The 22,183-nt window shown below is 36.8% G+C and overlaps 1 long non-coding RNA gene across 1 annotated transcript; it reads left to right on the plus strand.

Moving 5' to 3' along the window:
• The first annotated feature begins 15,602 nt into the window (after positions 1-15,602).
• LOC120099818 (uncharacterized) lies at positions 15,603-18,799 on the plus strand. The gene is made up of 2 exons (XR_015654934.1): positions 15,603-16,325; positions 18,463-18,799. It is a non-coding gene; the product is annotated as an uncharacterized LOC120099818 (long non-coding RNA).
• The last annotated feature ends 3,384 nt before the right edge of the window (positions 18,800-22,183 follow it).

Below are 22,183 nucleotides of genomic sequence, written 5' to 3' on the forward strand. Positions count from 1 at the left end.
TATCATGCTCTATATTATCTGTCGTCTTTCTGATCTCCTGAGTTGGTTCTAATTGAAAATTTTAATAATAAGAAATTTAATAATACAATTTAACAGCAAAACATAATAATATAAGTGTAATAATACAATTGACTAATAAGAAATTTAATACATTTGTTTATGTCAAATGCAACATCTACTTCCAAAGTCTTTCATGTATTCTTGAATTTTAGATGCCTCTGTGAAAATTATTGATCATAATAAATTAAATACATAAATTTAGGAGCTATTATATTCTATAACAATGATTAATATCTAAAACATTCCCACAATAAATAAAAAAAAGAATAATCATAATGTTGCGGAAAGCATGTGAAGTTGATGAAATGTCTGTATCACTCTATGTGCCTATATCTGTCTACTTAGAATAAGATAAGTGAAAGGCTTCCTATACTTTCCCATGTCAGTTTCTATAAATAAAAGCATTAATATCATTAGCATTAATTAAAATTTTCCTATTACAGTCAAAAATTTACCTTGATTGGTTTTAATAATGTCAATGATATTTATGAATAATATTTCAAGATAGAATCACAGAGCTGAAAATGATCTTTGCTGTTTTAAGAGACTAGTTATTTATTAATTAAAGTTGATAAATGCAGACATACCTCTTATTTTTTTCACTACTGGTTTCCCGACCTACTAAGTACCCATTTAAAGGTGGTTTACTGTTGCTCAATTAAGGCAGATCATGGCAGGAAATCAACCTTTCTTTCTTTCTTTCTTCCTTCCTTTCTTTCTTTCTCCCTTTCTTTCTCAGTGACTTTGATTTCTTTTTTCTTTCTTTTTTTCTTCGATTTTTATTAAATTGTGTATTTCTTATTTACATTTCAAATGTTATTCCCTTTCTCGGTTTCCTTTCCATCTGCCCCCTAAACCTTCCCACTCCCCTTCTATATGGGTGTTCCCCTCCCCATCCAGCACCCATTACCACCCCCCCCAACAATCCCCTACACTGGTAGTCCAACCTTGGCAAGACCAAGGGCTTCCCCTTCCACTGGAGCCCCAACAAGACTATTCACTGCTAATATGAAGTTGGAGCCCAAGGTCAGTCCATGTATAATAGACTTAGGGTAGTGGTTTAGTCTCTGGAAGCTATGGGTTTTTGGCATTGTTGTTCTCATGGGGTTGCAAGCCCCATCAGCTCCTTCAGTCCTTTCTCTAATTCCTTCAACAGGGGTCCCATTCTCAGTTCAGTGGTTTGCTGCTGGCAATCACCTCTGTATTTGACATGTTCTGGTTGTGTCCCCCAGGAGAGATCGATATTGGGTTCCTGTCAGCATGCACTTCTTAGCTTCATCCTCCTTATCTAATTTTGGTGGCTGTGTATATATATATATGGGCCACATGTGGGGCAGGCTCTGAGTGGCCATTCCTTTAGTCTCTGCTCCAAACTTTGCCTCCCTATCCCCTCCTATGGATATTTTTGTTTCCCTTTTAGAGAACGAGTGAAGCATCCACATTTTGGTCATCCTTCTAGAGTTTCATGTGGTCTATGCATCATGAGTAAATCGAGCATTTGGGCTAATATCCACTTGTCAATGAATGCATACTATGTGCAAAAAGGCAACCAACAGATTGGGAAAAGATCTTTACCAATCCTACAACTGATAGAGGGCTAGTATCCAAAATGTACAAAGAACTCACAAAGTTAGACTCCAGAGAGCCAAATAACCCTATTAAAAATGAGTTTCAGAGCTAAAGAAAAAATTCACAGCTGAGGAATATCGAATGGCTAAGAAGCACCTAAAGAAATGTTCACCATCCATAGTCATCAGGGAAATGCAAATCAAAACAACCCTGAGATTCCACCTCACACCAGTCAGAATGGGCAAGATCAAAAACTCAGGCAACAGCAGATGCATCACAGTAAATGGTCCTGTGGAGTTTTTCCAAAGCTAGACTTCTGAGAGTTGAGAGGTTGTGACAGCCTTACAGATGGAATATATTGTTCTGAAAAAAGAATCAATGAGAATAAATAAGTTTTACTTTTGATTAGAAACAGCGTCTTAACCTAGACTAGTTGAAATAGAGATCTCTCATAGTTTTTAAAGTATGAAAGAATGTCATGGAGCATAAGAGTAAAATTTTTTCTCATACAAGGATATTGGAAATACAAAGTGGGAGTCTATTAGCAACAGCCCGCTAGTCTGTTGTAAGACTCAATTCCTCTCTAAATTCTCATCCGTGTTCATTGCTTTAAGAACAGGCTTTCTCTGAAAGAGTCAAAAATATTGGCACTATGATTTGACAGATTCATCCATTTATTTGCACAGACTAAATAATTATCTAAGAAAGCAGACTATCTGGTTGAAGGGGTCAATTGTCCACCTACTCTGTCAATCAGCTCATGATAAGTGCAGTCAGGATCATGTGCTAAATGGCATTGCTTGCAGATTTATTGCTTTCTCTGTGGAGAAGGTAATTCTGGAAAATGTAAAGCTCCTTTATCTTTATCTGTAAAAGATAAATCCAGAATAAAGAAAACGAAGTGAAACATTTCAATCTGCAAAGCCAAAAGGACGAAGAAACCATGCAGTGTACTATATCTTAAGATAACAACTCTTTTCACTATTGCTCTCTATCGTTTCTGGGAGCAAATTTTACCTAATGCGTGCATTTATGGAAATATGAAAATACTCATAACTCAAGCAATGAGTTCTTCCTCCATGCCAGAAACTGTATTACATACTTTAGATGCAGTCAGTGAAACTAAGCATTAAATATTTTATTGCCTGCTTTAATGCAGAATGATGAAAGACTCAGCTAAACACAGAAAACATTTAATTGCAGGGTGATGAGTGTTCACAGAAGGAAATAAGCTTGTGTTAAGTGGCTAATCTAGGACATTTATTGTATTTGATGCCCACAGTAACCCTGTCTCACAGTGTTCTGGATGAGTTATCTCATATTCAACACTAGTTCACTTTCCACGTCTCACAAATTGGGGAAACACAGAATAAATTTACAAGTGGGTAAAAGTGATAGAAAAATTCTTGTTCTGTCACAAGGAGAGAGTTCTGAGTCTGGTGTAAATGTGATACACATAAATCAATGCACATGGTGGTTCCTGGCACAAACAGAGATGTGAGCATGGGCACGTGGACTGTAAATCAGAAATTTTTCTCTTGCCAATGTTCTTTATCTACAGAATTAAAAAGAACTTAAGAGTGAGCCCAGCTTCCTTAGGAGTGTTCACAAAGAGCCAAATCAATTCAGCTTTTGCTGCTAACAAATGACATAAAATTTCTAATCCATTGCTTTTTTATTTACCTGTATGAAATGAAATTGTGTCATGGTGAATGTGGAACTGACACAGAGAACATGTTTTGAACTTTACTATTGCAAGGTGTCTATGGGAAGAAAAGTTTTATCTTTTGTTTTAGAGAAACTGAGATTCATTCTAGCACCGTTTCAGGAAGCAAAGAAGGACAGGATGCTTGAGAATGTCCATCTGTAAAAGTGTCTTTTATTGCTTGAGGAATTATCATCTCTGGTGCTTCCTGCTTCAGTCTGCTAACCTAGACCTAGTTCTGGAAGCTTCTTGTCTCCATAAGATCTGATCCAAGACTAGACTATTCTCAGCGTCTGAGATTTACTGCAGAATAAGCTCGCCCTTCCTAGCTCCTTCTGAACTCTGCCCGGCTGGTCCATTCGGCTGTTCTGGCTCTCTAATCTGACAGATTCAGTCTGTCTTCCTTCTCAACCTCCGACCCTTTGTTTTTCTTGGTCTCAAAGTAACTCTGGCGATCCGTTCTAATCTTCTAATTCTTCATTCTCTGGCCGTTTGTCTTCATCTGTATCTACTGTGTTCTTTCTTAAACTTATCTGTGTAAAATTCTGCTAGTTATATCTGCCTCATAGGGATCTCAGTTAGAGAAAGAAATGAAGGAGCTAAAGAAGTTTGCAACCCCATAGGAAAAACAACATCAACCAATCAGAACACCTACCCCAAGAGATCCCAGGGACTAAACCATCAACCAAAGAGTATACATGGAAGGACCTGTGCTCCAACTGCCTATGTAGCAGAGGATGGCCTTATCTGGCATCAATGGGAGGAGAGGCCCTTAGTCCTGCGAAGGCTTGATGCCGCAGGGTAGGGGAATGCCAGATCTGTGAGGTGGAAGTGGGTGGCTAGGTGGGTGGTGGGGCATCCACATAGAAGCAGAGAGAGGGGAGGGGTTGGGGGGTTGTAAAGGGGATAACATTTGAAATGTAAATGAATAAAATAATCCAATAAATTAATCTCTCTCTCTCTCTCTCTCTCTCTCTCTCTCTCTCTCTCTCTCTCTCTCTCTCTTGCCCTTTCCTCTCTCTTCTTGTGAGAGTTGGGTATGTCATATTTTGTCAAATCTTTCTCTTGTTAGCACCCTCGACCGCCACTCAATAATAAATCACCTTCAATCATGAAGCTACTTCAACAAACTGACTTCAACTTCTTTGTTTTGGATTAAAGTAATGTGCTAGGGCTGAGCCACACTACAAATAGAAAGAGGTTTTTCCAGTAAACAACACAATCTTGGGGATCACAGTGGGATTAACTATCCTGCAATCTATTAGCCTGATGTTTCTAAGAAATCCATTAAAGTTTTCTGAGTTAGAACTGTAGATAATATACATATATATATTATGTACTTCTGTATAATATTATATATTCATTTATATTCATTCTTTAATAAGGCCAATACTTCATATATATTTGTTTTATGGATTTACTGTTGCACAGTTATGGACTGCTGTGAAGACAAGAATGTTAGAATTACTTAAGGGAAATCATGAACAGATTGGGGAGATGTGAGTGACTTCAGCCTGCATATGGACCAGTTACATCTATGCTGTTTTCACTTCTACAGCCTTTAATGCTCTTGGTTTGACATGATTTCATGGAAGACTTTTATTAGTTACTTTTCCAAACTTAGGTTACATAAGTAATAGTTTTAACCCATATTCTAAAAGTTGTTAATAACTAGATATTGAAAATGACTCTGTGCTTTCACCTTAGACTTTAAATGTTTGCTTACTATAATAAAACATGAATTGTAGTTTTCAATTTTACAAATAAGGAAACTGAGGTTACCAATTGGTGCGAAAGTCTGAAAATATGCTTTAATACTCTTAACTAAGCTCAAAAGCCAAGGAACTTTCTTCACTTTAATATTCCTCTTTTATACACAGTCAAAACTCTAGCTATATATGATAAAGAAGTTATTTGTCCTTATTACTCTTTCTTCAAAAATATTCACTTTCAGGCCACTTTCAGGTGGCTTTGTGATAAAGAGCACAGACTGCTCTTTCAAAAGTCTTAAGTTAAATTCCCAGCAATCACATGATGGCTTACAACCATCTGTAATGGGATCTGAAGCTCTATTCTGGGATGTCTGAAGACAATGACATTGTACTCATGTACATAAAATGAATAAATAAATAATTTAAAATATATTCAATAGCAACATGAGAGACACAGACAGACAGAGAGAGGAAGAGAGAGAGAGAGAGAGAGAGAGAGAGAGAGAGAGAGAGAGAGAGAGAGAGAGAGAATGATGTAAAAGTTGAAAAATAATTAAGAATTTACTGGGGAGAAGGTTTAGTAGCTAAAAGTACTTTTTTTTGTAGAGGACCTTTGTTCAGTTCCCAGCACCCTCATGGCAGCTCACAACCATGCATAACTCCAGCACTAGAAAATCTTACATTCTTATGCCAGAAGGCAGGTACAGGATAAAAGGAGGCTTGTTGTTGGATGAAAAGGAAGGATAGGCAGGAACAAAGTTTTAGAAAGAGAAGGAGACAGAAAAAGAGGAAGGATCTGGGAGAACATGGCAGCATATGTTAAGATTCTTTCCTGTGCAAAGATACAGGTTGTTATGAATATTTTTAAGAGATGGGTGTGTACAGAATGTTGTGCAAATTATATCTCATCAACTGGATTAAAGACTATTGTGTGGTGTGTTTTTTCATGTGGCTACTTAATTAAACTCAAGAGAAGGTGCAGTGCCTGGATGCACTAAGCCTGCCATGGAATTGGGATGTGTATGCCTGGTGTGGTAACAACCCACCAAGGTGCCACACTGGAACGGCCCATGGACTGCCTGGGTCAGAGAGTACTTGGGGGCAGTCTGGAGCCTCCGAGATGTACCTAATGGTGCCACCTCCATGCCCCTACTACCACAGGATAAAAGGTTCAGGCATTTTTTATAATATTTACTGTAACAGGTGGCGAACCATCGTGTTAGGCCATAATCCACTAAAAATTGAAGATTTTCAGCATGAGAAAGTTTTATTTTCTAAGTAAGAAGGGGCCAGCACCATATTGAATCTAGTGTTGTCACAAGTTTGGGAATCTTAAACAAAAGAAACACAGTGGCAGTTTGCTCACAGGCTCTAGGTCCCCTGTTGTAAGAAGTGCAGACTACCCTGAACACAGATAATTAGAGATTAGAAGCTGCCTGCATCTTTAGCAAAGGTTGTTTGGAAAATAGTTTAATTTAGGTTTGTTTTAAGTGTTTTAAAGATGGTATAAAGATACAATGTTTTATTAAGTCTTTTATGATACCCATATTCTCTTAACATTGGCTTCACCAGAATATTGGGCTAAAATTCTGGTTAGACAAGCTGACTGCTAGTCACTGACTCCAAATAGAGAGTGGTGATATTTGCCAATTTAAAAAGTTATTAACGAATGGAAGTCTGTACATCAGGTAGAATGAATACAGACATATGTTATAGAAGTTATTAAGAAATAAAAATCTGACGTTCCAGGTAGAGAGTTTAACAGATGGATGATAATATTTTGGGCTAAAATCTTAGTGTGACAAATTGCTTATTTTGTATTCATATTGGTATTAATAAAAAAGTAATTAAATTGACAACAAAATTCTTTTACGAATTGCCCCACTAAGGACGTATGGCTAGTCGATGCCAGCTGGTGATGGTTTGTGGTTAATTTTGAAATTACCAAAGCAGGAGGCTCATATTCTCTTAAAGAGGGCTCCATGGGAATTTTGAGTTGATTTCCTGACATGAAAGATTTAAAAGGCTCACACACATTTGTTTATTTTATTTCAGCTTCTTAAATTGTTATAATTTTCATAATGGGTATGATTTTTGAGTCTTGAGGTTATATTATTTTTCTGGAAGAGAGTGCAAGATACAAGCTTTTCTGGTTACAGATTAAAGAATACACTACTTTGGGAGAAAGGTTTTGTCTTTGTGTTTTGAAAAAGCATGGTTAGGCTTTGGACACCTTCCAGAGTTATATTGAGTAGATTTGATATAGGTAGACATCTTGAGAAACTAGATTCAAGAGAATCTAACAAAAGATATGTTGATACTAAAATTTTGTTTTGAGATTTATATATTGCATAATATAGAGCTATGGTGAAGCTCATCATCAGAATGCTGAATTGGCCTGCTTGGGTTCCTGATCTCAGGAACCTTCAGCCGGGTCCAATCAAGACAGACATCAGGCTCCTACAACTATCCCATACCCCCATACCACCCAAGGATATCTCAATAACCACATACAGGTTGAAGAACTTATTGAAGCATCATCACCCTGGTTCCTTAAACTTTGGGAGGCTGAAAGTGGTTATTCTAGGGTAGTATTCCTAGAGAATTTAGAAATGGTCATAAATTAGCTAGAATTGATTTTACAGCCATAATCTTATTTGGTAAAAATCCTTATATTTGTTACTACATTAAAGTTATAATCTTTATCTTTGTAAAGAATTTATTTGATACAAGTTAATATTTTTATTGACATAAATTTTCTCTATTGTTACAAAATTTTAAAAGTACATTTGGACCCAGTCCTTCTATTAATGCCATTGCAAAGTTATCTGAGATTATTAAACATTTAGGTTAAGGATCAAATAACAAATTGATGGATCATAGTTTACTGTCAGGGTGATTTCAAAGTATTCTCATCAGAAATCACTGTGAGTAGTTAATGGGAAAGAGTCGAGATTACTTTATAAACATGGATGTTTTTCAAAAAAATCACAAATTCACAAAATATGACATTTAATGTTATTTATCTTTGGTTGCAATACATATGCTCCTATCAGTTCCCCTTTGGTGGATTCAAAGAAGAAATTGAACATCTATACCTCCAAGTGTGGTAATACTTTGTGGCTAGTTAGACACTGGGCAGAAACTGCATATGTCATCTACAGATAAATACTTACTGTTCAGAAAAGGACACATTATACAGAATGGTCGACTGAAAATCTCTGCCAAGCAGAATAATCAGCCTTTCAGATTCTGCGTGCCAAAAGTCTGTCAAGTGATCCTGGAGCAGAAGGCTGAAGAATTACTCTTACAGGTTACTAACGGGACGGTGCAAGTAGAAACTTGTCTTTACAACCTTTCTCAGTCCTGAAAGCCATGTTAGGCTTCCTATATTTACATATATATTGCTCATTCTCAGATTTCTGATGGTGTTGACAACTAATTATTGTCCCATACCCTACACAGGCTATATAACTTTGAGGGAACATATTTATTTAGATGGCTTTCAAGTGGTATACAAATTAGCCAAGGCATAACATAGAATTTTAGCTATTCTTAAGCTGAAGAGAAAGGTTCTTTTTTAAATAGGACAGAAAGGGTAAAGTGAAGATTATGTGTTTATGCAGGAATGCAGGTACAGGATTGAATGGGGCCTGTCATTGGATGAGAAGGAAGGATGGACAGGAACAAAGTTTTAGAAAGAGAAGGAGCCAGAGCAAGCAGAAGGAGCTGGGAGAACATGGTGGCACATGTTAAGATTCTTCACTGCGCATAGATACAGATTGTTATGAATATTTTTAAGGGATGGGTATGTACAGAATTTTGTGCTGTCTGAGATGGGTAAATTAAATTTTATCAACTGAATCAGAGGTTATTGTGTTCTTTCATGTGGCAACTTAATTGAGTTCAAGAGAAGGTACGGTGGCAAGATACACCAAGCCTGCCATGAAATTGGGATGTGTGAGCCTGGTATAGTACCAACCTGCCAAGAGAACTGTGAGCAAAAGCAGCATGCCAAGGTGCCAACACTAGTGTGGCATAAAAGGTTCAGGCATTTAAAAAATATTTACCGCCAAGTACACAATATTAATAAGAATAAAAACAAATTTTTAAAATCATAAGCATTTCATTTATCTTATTAGAGAATTACCTATATTTTATATTTGTGATGTTCATTTAAATTTTAAGATTTATATGATAGTTGCCACACTGAAAGTGACTTACTAAAGGAACCTGCAGTTTACGTGCACAAATCAGTACATACCCATAAAATAGATAACTCTGAAATGATTCTTACTTAGGTCATCTTTATATGCCTCAAGTGCATATTAAGCTAGCTTACATTGTGCGTATTATTTTTTTCTTGCATTTATAAAACCATCCGAAGCTACTTTCAATATTTTATTTTCACACAAATTCAATAGTATTTTCCATATAATTATGAAGATGGATTTCTAGGTTAATTCAAAGCTCCTGAACTCTATATAAATGGAAATATGCTAATAATCTTTAGCTCTCTATAAATAGAGATACTTTTAGAACTCTAACTTCTGAAGCTTTGCATTATATGGTTTATAAGTTGGTATTTTCTCTCCTGATATTTCAGCTTTGCAGCATAATTTGAGAGCAGGAAACTAGTATGTTTTTTTTTTTGGAATCTCATTCCTATCATTTCATGTAAATAGCATATTCATTGTGGTCTCCTTAGTGCATTGCATCCTGTATAATTCAATTTATTTTTTCTAAAATGAAATGTAAAGGAGAGTATCTATCTTAGTATAAATACTTGCACAGTACATGTAAGACTATGCATTTACTAGTCAAGTATTCAAACTCAGTGGCAAAATGTTTGAAACACTGGTGACTCTGTTGTGTGTAGGAAGAATTTTTTGTTCATTATTATTGATACATAGTATCACCAAGAAGCCCATTTTGGCCTCAAAATTCTGATGTGTTTATCTTGTCTTCTTGAGTAAAGTGGGATTGAATGCATTTGCATATGTACCTAGCAGTAATTTTTTTTATAATGTGGAAGTGAAAAATTAGCTAAACTTCCTTACAAAACCCTTTTCCAGCAAGTTGTTTACAGAAGGAGTTTCAGAAAATTCTGCTTTGTATTTCATGTAATTTTGCACTAGCTATTACATTCAGGGGACAAACTATCTGAAGATTAAAGATCACAACTATCTCTGAAAGAAGGAAGGAAGAATAAAGGAAGGAAAGAAGGAGGAAGAAAGATAGAAAGGCAGAAGAAAAGAAGGAAGAAAGAAGAAAAGGGGAAGGAAGAAAATATGGTTTCTATTGAATGCTGTTTCCATTTTATACAGTTTCATATAATAAGATGAACTATGCTCTGGCCAAGTATAATCTTTACCACAAACAACAAGATAAAAGATAAGTGAAATATTACTCATGTGTTGCCTGGCCAGTAGATACTGAACATGTAAAATTTGAAAGACAATTTTTATTGGCAAAATTAATGAGAAGTGTGTCTGGGGAAGATTACAGTTAGGACAACATTCAGGGGATGATAGCACAGTCATAAGAAATACAAAAATAAATAAATTTAGAAAAAGCAAAGCAAAACACAATGCCAGTGCTCAGATTTGATGTCTTTTTCTACAACAAAACACCATGACAATAAACAATTTAGAGAAGGAATTAATTTATTTCAGCTGATATGTCACAGGCCATCACTACAGGAAGTAAAGACAAGAATCCAAATAAGAATTTAAAGCAGAAGTCATTGACAAATGGTGCCTGGTTGCTCGCTCACAGGCATATGATCAGCTTTTAGAGCCAAGAACCATCTGTGTAGAGAATGGTGCCACCTATAGTGGGCTAGACCTCCTATGTCAATCCCCCCACAGATATGCAAATAGGCTAGTCTGATCATGGTAATTCTTTATTAAGTACTTCCTTCTCAGATCAGTCAATGCTGGATTGCATTGACAATTAAAACTAACTAGGAAAAAGAGTAAAATGATAAAACTGAAATACTTATTTCTTTTTTAAAAATTTTATTTAATCTTTTCTTTATGCTTTATCCCCCTCCTAGTCCACCCTCTGACTATTCCACAGCCTGTATTCCCCTCCACCTGGCTCCACAAGGATGTTCCTACACACCCACCAATACACCACACACCCACCTACCCTCCCACCCATTAATCACTCACCCATCCCCAACCCCACCAGGCCTCCCTGGGGCCTCCAGTCTCTTGAGGGTTAGGTGCATCTCCTCTGACTTATTTCTTAATACAGATGCCTCCACCCACTCAGGTCACTCTCAAGACATTTGACTACATATGGTGCTGTTTGCATGGAGACAAAACGTCCATATTATTCCATAAAACCCAGTGAAATTTAACACTTTTTAGCACAGACATGGTTTCATTTATCCCAACCACCTCCAGTTTCCAAGGGCTAATATTCTAATTGTTTATAACAACACAAGGATTGTGATTCATTGATGATAGAAACTCCGTCTTTTCCTACAGTAAACAAATACTGCAATGACTGCTACATCCTCAAAATTATTTCATTATTCCTAATTAACACTTAGTGTGTGGAGACTCAGAAAGATTTCTGTGACTGAATGGGCTGACAGTACAAATAATAAAAATTAAAAGCTATGAACATTCTTTAATTTATTGTCTTGAAGGAGTGATTATCAAACTCCCACCATTGTATTTATCTATTAGAGAGACCCATGAATGCTTTGTGAAGGAATTTAATATCAAGGTACTTTGTAACAATTGCTAATAAAATTTTGGGGATACAAAAACTCATATACAGAATAAAACGCAAAAGCATATAGATGCAAACTTATATTAAAATTTATGATGGCTAAAACTAGAGAAATTAATGTACACTTTGTTAAAAGATGAAAAATGGGGATGGTTATCACTGTTGAACAAATAAGTAAATCAGAGTTTAGTAAATAAAGCTGTAGTAAAATGTTTTCTAGATCAGAATGTCAATTCATATTGGAATGCTCTGTCTAATGGACACGTGACATATGGCGGGAATTAAACATTAAATGAAAGTACCATTTACAATGCCATCTTCATGTTGCAGCATGTAACATGTGAGCCTGTTAAAACTCAGAAACAGATAGATAACAGACATTTATGTGTCAGCCAACTCTATCAGCCTGCCCTTAATAGCCATGGACCCAAGAGGAACAGACAGTAGTAACTTGCACTAGAGCACAGTCATTAATGAAAGATAAAGGCTTTGATCTTGGGATGTTGCTTCTCTAAGTTCTTCCTTATGTCAAACAGTATCTCAATGGACTAAAAGAAAATCTGAAGTGGAAAGATGGATTCATGGATAAGACATTTGCTGCTTTCGCAAAGGACCTGACACCCACATGAATGGTAGATCATGACTTGAAGTCCAGTTTTAGAGAGTCTGAGGAATTGATTCCTCTTTGAACTTCACAGACAACAGCCACATGCATGGTTTACATACATAACATATGGGAGAGCAAAGCACCCACATAAATAATGTAAAGTATATAAATCTTAAAATATTAAAAAACAAAAAAATTGATATAGACTTGAGTAACATTATTTTGAGTTATCACAGGATGTGCAATAGACAGGTATGATTGTATGATTTCTTTATTTCCTATTTTGATATATATATACATATATATATATATATATATACATATATACATATATATGTGGCTTCTGCCTTCTAAGCATTAACTAGTATTACAGATGTGAGTCACCAGGACCAGTTTTTATATATGAGAATTTGCTATGTTCAGTTAAAACCAAATCAGTACCCCAGCATAGGGGAATGCCAGGGTGGGGAAGTGGGAGGAAATGGATGGGTGGTTGGGTCATTGCCCTCAGAGAAGCAGGGGGAGGTTGGACAGAATATGGGGTTTCCAGAGGGAAACCAGGAAAGGGGATAACATTTCAAATGTAAATAAAGAAAATATCCAGTTTAAAAAACAAATTTAAATACACACACCTCGAAGAGAAACTTTCCAGTTTTGAAATAAGTCAAAAAAGACTGTGATCCTTCGGTAGACATCAGTCCATTCATCTAGTTTTCTACTAATTCTCAGGTTTAGCTGCAGCTCTTGTTTATGACAGTTCTCACATATTCCTTGTACTGTATGTGTGAGACAGTAACGAAACATACACAGGAGATCTACTTGTATTTGGTGTCTATAATGGTGTCTGTATGTCAGACTGATGGAATTTTAGAAGTCTATGCGAAGACTTTCCCTAGAGTTAATCCGGGAACTGAAAATGGACAATGTGATGCATTCTTTCAAATGACAAGAACATTTGTCAAGTTGTCAGACACATTCCACTTGAGGACAGATCTCTGGAACTGAAGTAGAAATTATATTGAACTTTTATATTATTTTATGATCTTTCAGCTGTTTAGAAAAAATTATCATAGAATGCTCATTTGTCCTTTCAAAAGTGAATATGTTTGTGTAAAATTCATATGAAATCTAATTAATAATTACAACTAGATTCTCATTACCCATACAAAGGTATTTTAACGTTATCTCTCCTAGAAATAAAGTATCTTTAAATTATCATAGAATATTTTCATTCAACACAAATGAGTGTTGTCATGCTGAAAGTAGATACAAGTATAATAAAATGTTTACAAAATACTTTTGTATAAGCTGTTTTCCAAAGTTTGGAGTTTTGTGTCTAATATTTTAAAAGAATGAAGAAAAACATTCTACAGTAACATTACTTATGTGTTTATCCCTCTATGGATGTGGAAGGGGGAATTGTAAAAGTAGAGATGAAAAACATCAAATACTTGAGTAGTCAATGTAAAGTGGAAAGAGTACAACATATAAATTCAATGACAATCACTCTTCTTTTTCTAGACACATTAATATCTTAATATTGGACAAAGAATTTGCCATGAACCAGGATCAGACAATGATTTAAAGAAATATAGTATCTGAATTAGTGCTGTAACTCAGATTAGTAGATTGTGATGTATGTAGCCAGGTACCATAATGCATAACTGTAGACTCGGTTCCCCGGAAGACTGTATTAGGAGAATTTCTTGGGCTCACAAGTTACTTAGATAACATAGGGAGGCAGTTTCTCAAGGAGTGTGATGGGCTGAAACAGGAGAGATAGGAATATTCATTGGAATGTATTTATATTTGAATATACCAAACCTGTCATGAAGAAAAGAAACACTGCTAGTGGGCGAGTATATAAACTAGTACTGCTATTATGAAAATCACTATGTAGGTTATTCAAGAAACTGAATAAAAACAGCTATAATAATCTTGAGTATATGCCTAAAAGACTCGATGTCCTACGGGGGTAAAACACTTTTGAACATCTTTGTTTATTGATATTTATAATAGTTGGAATATGAAGAAAAGCAGGAGTCGATCAATTCATAAATACATACTGAGAATGTGGTACGCATATGCAATGACATATTATACAGTGAAAATAAAATGGAATAATAATATTTGTAGGAAAATAAATGCAACTGGAGGCCCTTATGTTAAGCAAAACATGTCAAATATGCTTTTTCTCACATGCGGAACCTGTATTTAAATGTGTTTTTAAAAGGACACAGAAACATGGTTGGTCTTTCCACCTGTAGTAACTAAAACAAATGGAAAGTGTAAGAAAGGAAGGAACAAAGGAACAAAGGAACAAAGGAAGAGAGAGAGAGAGAGAGAGAGAGAGAGAGAGAGAGAGAGAGAGAGAGAGAGAGAAAGAGAGTCCCCTGTGATCTCTCAGATACTAAGCCACCAACCAGGCAGTATACACCAGTTAATATGAGGACCCAACACCTATAGCAGAGTACTGCTGGTTCTGGACTCAGCCAGAGAAGATGTGCCTAACCTTCAAGAGACCTGAGGCTCCAGAGAGTGGGGAAGTCTGGTTGGTTGGGGGTGATGGGGACAGCCCTCTTGATGAAAGCTGGAGGTATGGGAAGTCAAACAGTCTGAGGGTGTACCTGCTCTTTGGGGACTGAGGATGTCAACTTCATCGCGATGTTCCATGGCCCAACATTGCACTCAATACCAAAGTCACTAAATTCTGTGAGCAAAGGGCTGAGAACACAGTTGGACGTGTTAAATGTGACCACAGGTAAGAATCTGGTAATGATAGGTCTCTTGTTCTGGCTTTATGGACATGACGGTTAGGGTACAAGTGAGGTAATGACAGAAAGGGAATTCTAAGGAAATAGTGTCTGTCACCTGTCCCTTGTTTCAGGCCTCTGGGCACCGTGCTAGCTCCGAAGCCATCTCAGCAACCAGGAAGTGGGTCACCATAAAGGAAGAAAGATATGATCAGCTGAGTAGCTCAGCCAGGTGGCTCTGGCCACTTCTACACAACACAGGGCTCCTGTGCTTTATGGTCTGGCTTTTATGAAGCAAGATCAAGTAGTTTATCAAAGAGGAGGTTGGATAGTGGTGCCCTTAGTTGTGCTTAGTAGGATATCTGAAACTTGAGGACTTTGCTTGAAAATTACAATTGTACATACTTACTCCAGATCTCAGAGGAAGGAAAACAAACCTTACTTTCTCCTCAGTATGCCGCTGTCCTCAAATATGCCTGTGTAAGTCCCACGGAACAACCCAAACCCTGACCCTCCTATCCCCAAAGCCACAGTTAGATGCTGGAGCCAGTTCTTCGGGCCTACTCTGTTTTCCTAGGGAGTTTATATGAAGATTGTCATGAACCAGAGCTGGTGCTTTCTGTCATTAATTTAGAAGGAATTATGGGAGAGGTAGAGAGACCTAGAAAGAGATTTGTGGTAATGATGGGAAGAAGTGATACAGGTTCTTTTCGGGCATTGTAAGGGACTCCTCAGTCACCGAGTTCATTTCCTGGAAAGTGGAGCCATTTCTCTCCAGTGTTCATGAGATAGAAAAGGGAAGGCCGGAAACTCTATGGTGTTGCTGAGACTATTAAACTAGTCTGAACTGCCAGGTCCCTTTGCTCAAACATTAACTTCCCCCTGAAAAGGCAAATTGCTTGAGAAGATAGAAAAAGTGTCAGTACACTCACTGGCTCTAGAATTCAGAACGCAGGTGGCTGGTTTCACCTAAGGGGTTGCTGTTGCCATGGTTATTGTTGAAACAAGCCAAGCACCTACAGCTTGCTCTTTGGAGGCTGCAGTCCTGGCCCTACAATCACTGAAGCATTACAAGGGCACCGGCCTGTGCGTGCGTGCGTGCACCTTCCAGGCTCAATTCTACTGTTTCCAGAGCAATGGTATACAAGAGAAATATAATGGAAGATTGTAGAGTAAGTTTAAGGTTTTTACTAGTCACACTGAAAAACAATGGGTGCACATGGTTTCTGTATGTTTATGCGATGTGAACATGTATAAGTGTATGCACAAGTGTATGGAGGCCAGAGGGCTACACTGAGTGTTCTACAATGTTTTCTGGGACAGGTCTCTTTGAATCTGAATCTTGCTGGAGAGATAGAGGCTGAAATGTGGCTAGGGGCAGGGGAGTGTGACTGCGCTAAGCACACTGCAGAATTTATCATTTTTTACTCAAGTTGACGTTCAGACATTAGACCCCCAAATTTCCATTTCTTCGTCTGTGATCTCCAATGCAAATACATAGGCAAGGGTGTAATGAAAATTCTCTCGACTGTTTTGTATAATTAAAACAGAGCACCAAAGGTCTAGGTACAGCTGAATAAGTAAGTGTTGCAAGCCAGTTAGAATATTGTATGGCAACAAGTGATCGGTAAGCATAGAGATGAGTTGGTTTCTAACTGATCCTCCCTGCACGGGAGACTGAGCTCCCTGAGTTTAGAGAGTCTGTCCAGAAAGCTGCCACACAAGAGAATAGCTCGAAGTATGTATGTATGACTAAAAAGATGACCACTTCTGGAAATGGAAATGGAAATACTTATGGGAATGTTTAATATTTCCTTACCCTGAGACATAAATACTTCATTCCTTGTTACATCGTCTATCTTCAGTCATTCAAAATATTAACACTAGTAAATACTGGTTTTTATTACACTTGGCTAGAAGGGAGTTGTGTTTGGGTAGCTTGTGTCCACTTACAAATACAGAATTCATTCCCCAGAAACTATATGCTAGTACAATTCTTGTAGGCTCTGTGTAAATCATTTTAACTTATTACAAAGAAGCAATAATTTTATAGAATAAAAGATACATTTTATAAAACTGATCTGGTATCACCCAGTACGAATGTAAGTTGCAAATACACTGAGAACATTGAATATTTTGCAAGTTAAGGCTCAAACATAGGTTCTAATTGCAATTACATTCTCCTCATCTTTTTCCACACATAGATTATGATGTGGTCAATCAGTGGCTATCAACTGATTCATGATTAGGACTAAATTAAATTTTAATCAACATTTTCTTTCCAAATCAAAAAACACTGTCCATAGTTATATTAGGCATCTCAGATCAGCAGGTATTAAGTGTCACATGATATGTATTGACACAGCGATGCTTTCTATTAAAGCCAAATGTTGCACATTTGTTCTAAAACTTGCTTCTAGAATAAATATGTCCATTTTAATCAAATGTCACTTGGGAAGAAATCCTAACTCAGCAATTCACACGCTTCAGAAGACATGAAGGTAGGAGTGGACAGTGGTTTCAGCAAGAGAAAGCAAGAGGTAATAGAGAGGGCAATGGTGATAGAAACAAAAATTTGTTATATAAACTTTGAAACTCCCAAACAAACAAAAACTAAGTAAACAAAACAATTAGTGGGCAGGGTCACTGTTTTATGTATAAAGGACATACATGAACTCGTTGCTGATGGAGCCACAAATTCCAGCTTAGATATCATTTTATGTGCAGAGGAGATGGATACTGGGAGCTGATGGGATTTGGAGGATCAGTCCTATAAGTAAGGAATGTGGACATACAGAAGTGTTCTGTAAGGAGGAATCATCTCAGAAAATTTCCTTCCAGTCCCTTAGATCTCCAGTATGCTTGCCCTTATCTGAGACCCATCAACTTAAGGAATCAATGACCCCATCTTATCTAATTATTTTTCCTATCCTTTAAAGCTATGAATTGTTTTATGTTCTGATCTGAAAAAAAACCACTCAATGAGTTGTTTTGTGTCTAATCCCCCCCCCCTCTCCCTTTCCATGCAAACACCAGATGGATAATTAGAGGAGTTGGTTGCAGGAGGCTTTGAGCATCCTTGAGGCTGAGTGACTGAGTTCACAACACATAGCTTGTAACAATTTATCTTTAGATCCTCTAGTCAAAGAGCCCTGAACTCTGCAGAAGTGCAGTGAGTATCTGGAGTGTAGGAGGGAAAGACACAGGTACCCAAGTGGTTTTCAGAAGGTCATGGTTGATTGTGAAGAATGCTTGAAGTTCAGTCTATATTTCTGTTATCAAGAACATAACACATTCCTTTCACAACAGCCTTCCCTGGTCATCGCTGGGCTCAGAATTCACTGTGATAGACTACAGTAAGGAAGATCGTGAACAAGCAACAGCTCTGGAAATAGCACCCTACTACAGTCGTTTAGGATCCACATGATGGCCAACTTGCACATATGCTATATAAATTTAATTTGATTTGATTTGATATGATGTAAAAAAAAACTACTTGAACAAACTACAAAGAGCAAGTCAGTAAATACCACCCCTTCACAATGTAAGCCTCAGTTCCTGCCTCCAGTCTCCTGACTTATATTCTTGCTATGGCTTCCCCAAGTTAAGGACTGTGATCTGTACTCTTAAAATAAATGATTTTCTTTCTCAAGTTGCTTTTGACCAGAATGTTTTATCATAGCAGAAGAAAGCAAATTAAGATTACATCCTAAAAATGAAACAGATATGTAAGGAACTAGTATCTCTTAATCTAAAACTAAAGTATCCAGAAAATGGCCACTCCTATAGTAACCAGTAACTTTAACCTTAAAGATTGATTTCCTGATGTCAATGTATATGAAAAAAAAAACTAGAGTTCCTCAGAAGAGTAGATGATTGTAAGTGTGAAGGTTGGAGGACAGAGAAGGAGGCCCGGGACTCTTTTCCTCAGAACTTGTGAGATAGTGTGAAAAATGAGAACAAATTTTGTCTCCTGTTTTGCACCTTCTTTTAGCTGAGGAGCAATCAGGAACAGTGTATCCACCAGCACTATCACCTGAACTGTTGACTGAGGAACCAAAATGTGACGCTATCACTTTTTCCCAAAGAAAACATATCTATATAATTAGTTTGTTTTATTAACCCTTTAATCTGCTGGCCAACTTTATAAATCATAAGAAATATTTTACATATAGAGAAGAGGTAACATACTATTTTAATATTAACAAGGTGTTAGATGTTAGAAACTGATGGTTTTTAACATTTCAAAACTATGCATAGTGACCTTCAAGCCCATTCACTAAGCTTCAGTCACTGGGACAGTCTGTATTTTCAGGGAGAGAAAGAAAATCTGGAGCCTTTTTGATAAATTGTAGCTGAAATGTAAGCTCCAGGTTCAGTCAGAGACTATGTCTCAAAACCACTGAGGAGGAGAATGGTAAAGCCAGACATCAGATATTTTCTCAGACCTCCACATAGGCATGAATGGTCATCTATGGATATATTCCCAAACCCACAACACCCACAAAGTGAATAGACTCTATAGATATGATTCAGATATATCTCATTATGTTTATCATTGAATACCCTTTTTTGTTTGAGTTAAGAACTACCATGGCTGAAATATTTCCATGTGGTAATAAAGATATTTGGTCCCATGTTTAGTCCATCAGCATGTGATCTAGGAGTCCCACTATTTCAGGATATGCTCAAGAATTTTGTGATGACTAAAGCATGCAAACCTGCTTCCCTCTGAGCACATGCTGCATTGTATGGTGGAGCTGGAGTAGAATTAGCTTTTTGGTGCCTCTTGAGGACCATTTCTATCTATACTTTCTTATAGCACTTTAGACACAAAAGTGTGCATTATAGATTTCCATTGTTACATATAAAAATATGATCTTTCAGTATCCAAAATGCTTCAGAAAAAAATCTCATCAATGTTGCCAAATCCCTAGAGTGTATTGCCTATGTAAAATCTTGGTTATTTGTTTATTAGAAGTTTTAAAATGTTAACTTCTGTTTTAAATAAATGTTAACATAACATCTTTTCTATTGTGTCAAATCTAAAGAATGTCTGCTCCTATAGCATTTAAATGTGTTTTATGGCTTATCAAAGGTATATAATTTTATGTATAGAAACAAAATATTTGGACGTATAAGAAAAGAATAAGATAAGCAGCTATGCAAGTAAAATTGCAAACTGTTGGTCAATAATCATTATAATGAAGGGAATGAGAGGACTTAGTCACTTGTATAAACATGTGAGTATTATACATAAGTACATGGGAGTAGATTGTCAAAAAGTAGAACTTAAATTTCTGTAAAAATCTGGCATCATACTTCACACTGATGAACAAAGTTAGCCAGCCGCACATATGTTGTGTGGATTGTTTTTCAGGAAGGCAGCTTGATGATTTCTATGTTGTCTACAGCCATCTTTTCTCTAGAGTGGAACTGAGTAATTGAAAGAGAGGTTGTAAATATGAGAAGCCAAGATACTTCTTATCTTATTGTTCACAGAAAAAGTTTACACACTCCTATCCTGAAGGAAAGTTGTGGATTTGACTTTGGTGACTAGAGAAATAAAAGAGCATAGTTTGTAAAGTTAAGTTTCTGTAACATACAAGCCCAAGTCCTTAGAAGAAACATAGATTTCCGGCAGTCGGGGGAGGTGGTAGAGACTTACTATAACTCCTGCTGCTTCTGATTACTTGACCCTGGATGATAGTTCAAGCAACTCTGGGCCTGGAAAGCCCCATCTTCTCTGAGAAAACCTGATATTCTCGGATGCTTCCTGAGAATGCGAGGATGTCACGGCAAAATGTTGTTGTGGAATATGTAATACAGAAAACTTTGCAATCAGGGAATGTAGTAGGGTTTCTGCAGAAGACAAGTCTCAGCAGAGTGAACAGTGTAGAACTCACCTGAAAGCCTCATAGAGAGTCTGCAGTTGCCTGGAACCTGGTCCTGGGGGCTTCTGGAACGGAGGGTGTATCGCTTTGGTGTGTGAGAGGTACAGGGAGGGGTGTGAGGTCTAAAGTCTTAGAATGGATAACATGCTTTGATGCTGACGTTTTTATTAATAAGGATTGTATTTTGGTTTGGGGTAAAATCTCACTCTGATCCCAAACTGGGTTGAACTACTGTATCCAAGATGGGACAGCTGATTAAGCAAGTCACCAGTCAAGGTCTAAATGTTGATGGCATGGAGGATTCCTGGGTAGTCACTACTATTTACTGTTCTTTGAAGGAGTACCGCCCTATGCAGTATAATACAAAATTAGGAGAAAACCAAATATAAAAATGAAGACACTAATGTATTCTTGGCTCTGAATGGCCACAGTACTTGTCTTACCTGATACTTTTATTAAATGAACAATTTGTTTCTACATTATAAAAATATTGGCTCAACTATTACTTATGTTTATATGTTCATAGCTTAATACTGTATTAGCATGCAAACAAATTCTTAACCTGAAAATGTATGGTAAAACAAATTTTCTGATCTCCTGACCTCTCCTGAACTCATTAAACTGCAGAAAAAAAATGTGATGCATGACTACCTCTTATTTTCTGATTCACTGACATAAACAACACAGCGAGATTACATGTGCTTCTGATCTCTGTTTGAATGCAATTAATATTAACTCTATAAAAGTTAGATTTATTTTAGCTTTTCTCCATATCAATTAAATTGTCATAGCCTAGCTAGTGCACATGCACACGCATGCAAATACACACACACATACACACACACGCACACACACACACGCGCGCGCGCGTGCGCACCCACACACACACACACAAACACACACATGCAAACACACACAAACCTCTTTTATCAAAGGTATATTGATACTCACAGTGTTATATTCAGGTCAAATAAACTGCTCATTTCATAACTGTATACATAGCTAGAGTTTAGGATAAGGAACTAGATTTTTCAATGATGAAAAAGTTTGTCATATGAAAGGAAGTTCTTATTGGTCAGAATCAGAATAAAGTTGGCACATTACATTGCAGTTTTTCTTATGTTTCCTCTACAAAA

Source organism: Rattus norvegicus, chromosome 1 (assembly GCF_021556685.1).
Source record: "Rattus norvegicus strain SHRSP/BbbUtx chromosome 1, alternate assembly SHRSP_T2T, whole genome shotgun sequence".
Taxonomy (NCBI): Eukaryota; Metazoa; Chordata; class Mammalia; order Rodentia; family Muridae; genus Rattus; species Rattus norvegicus.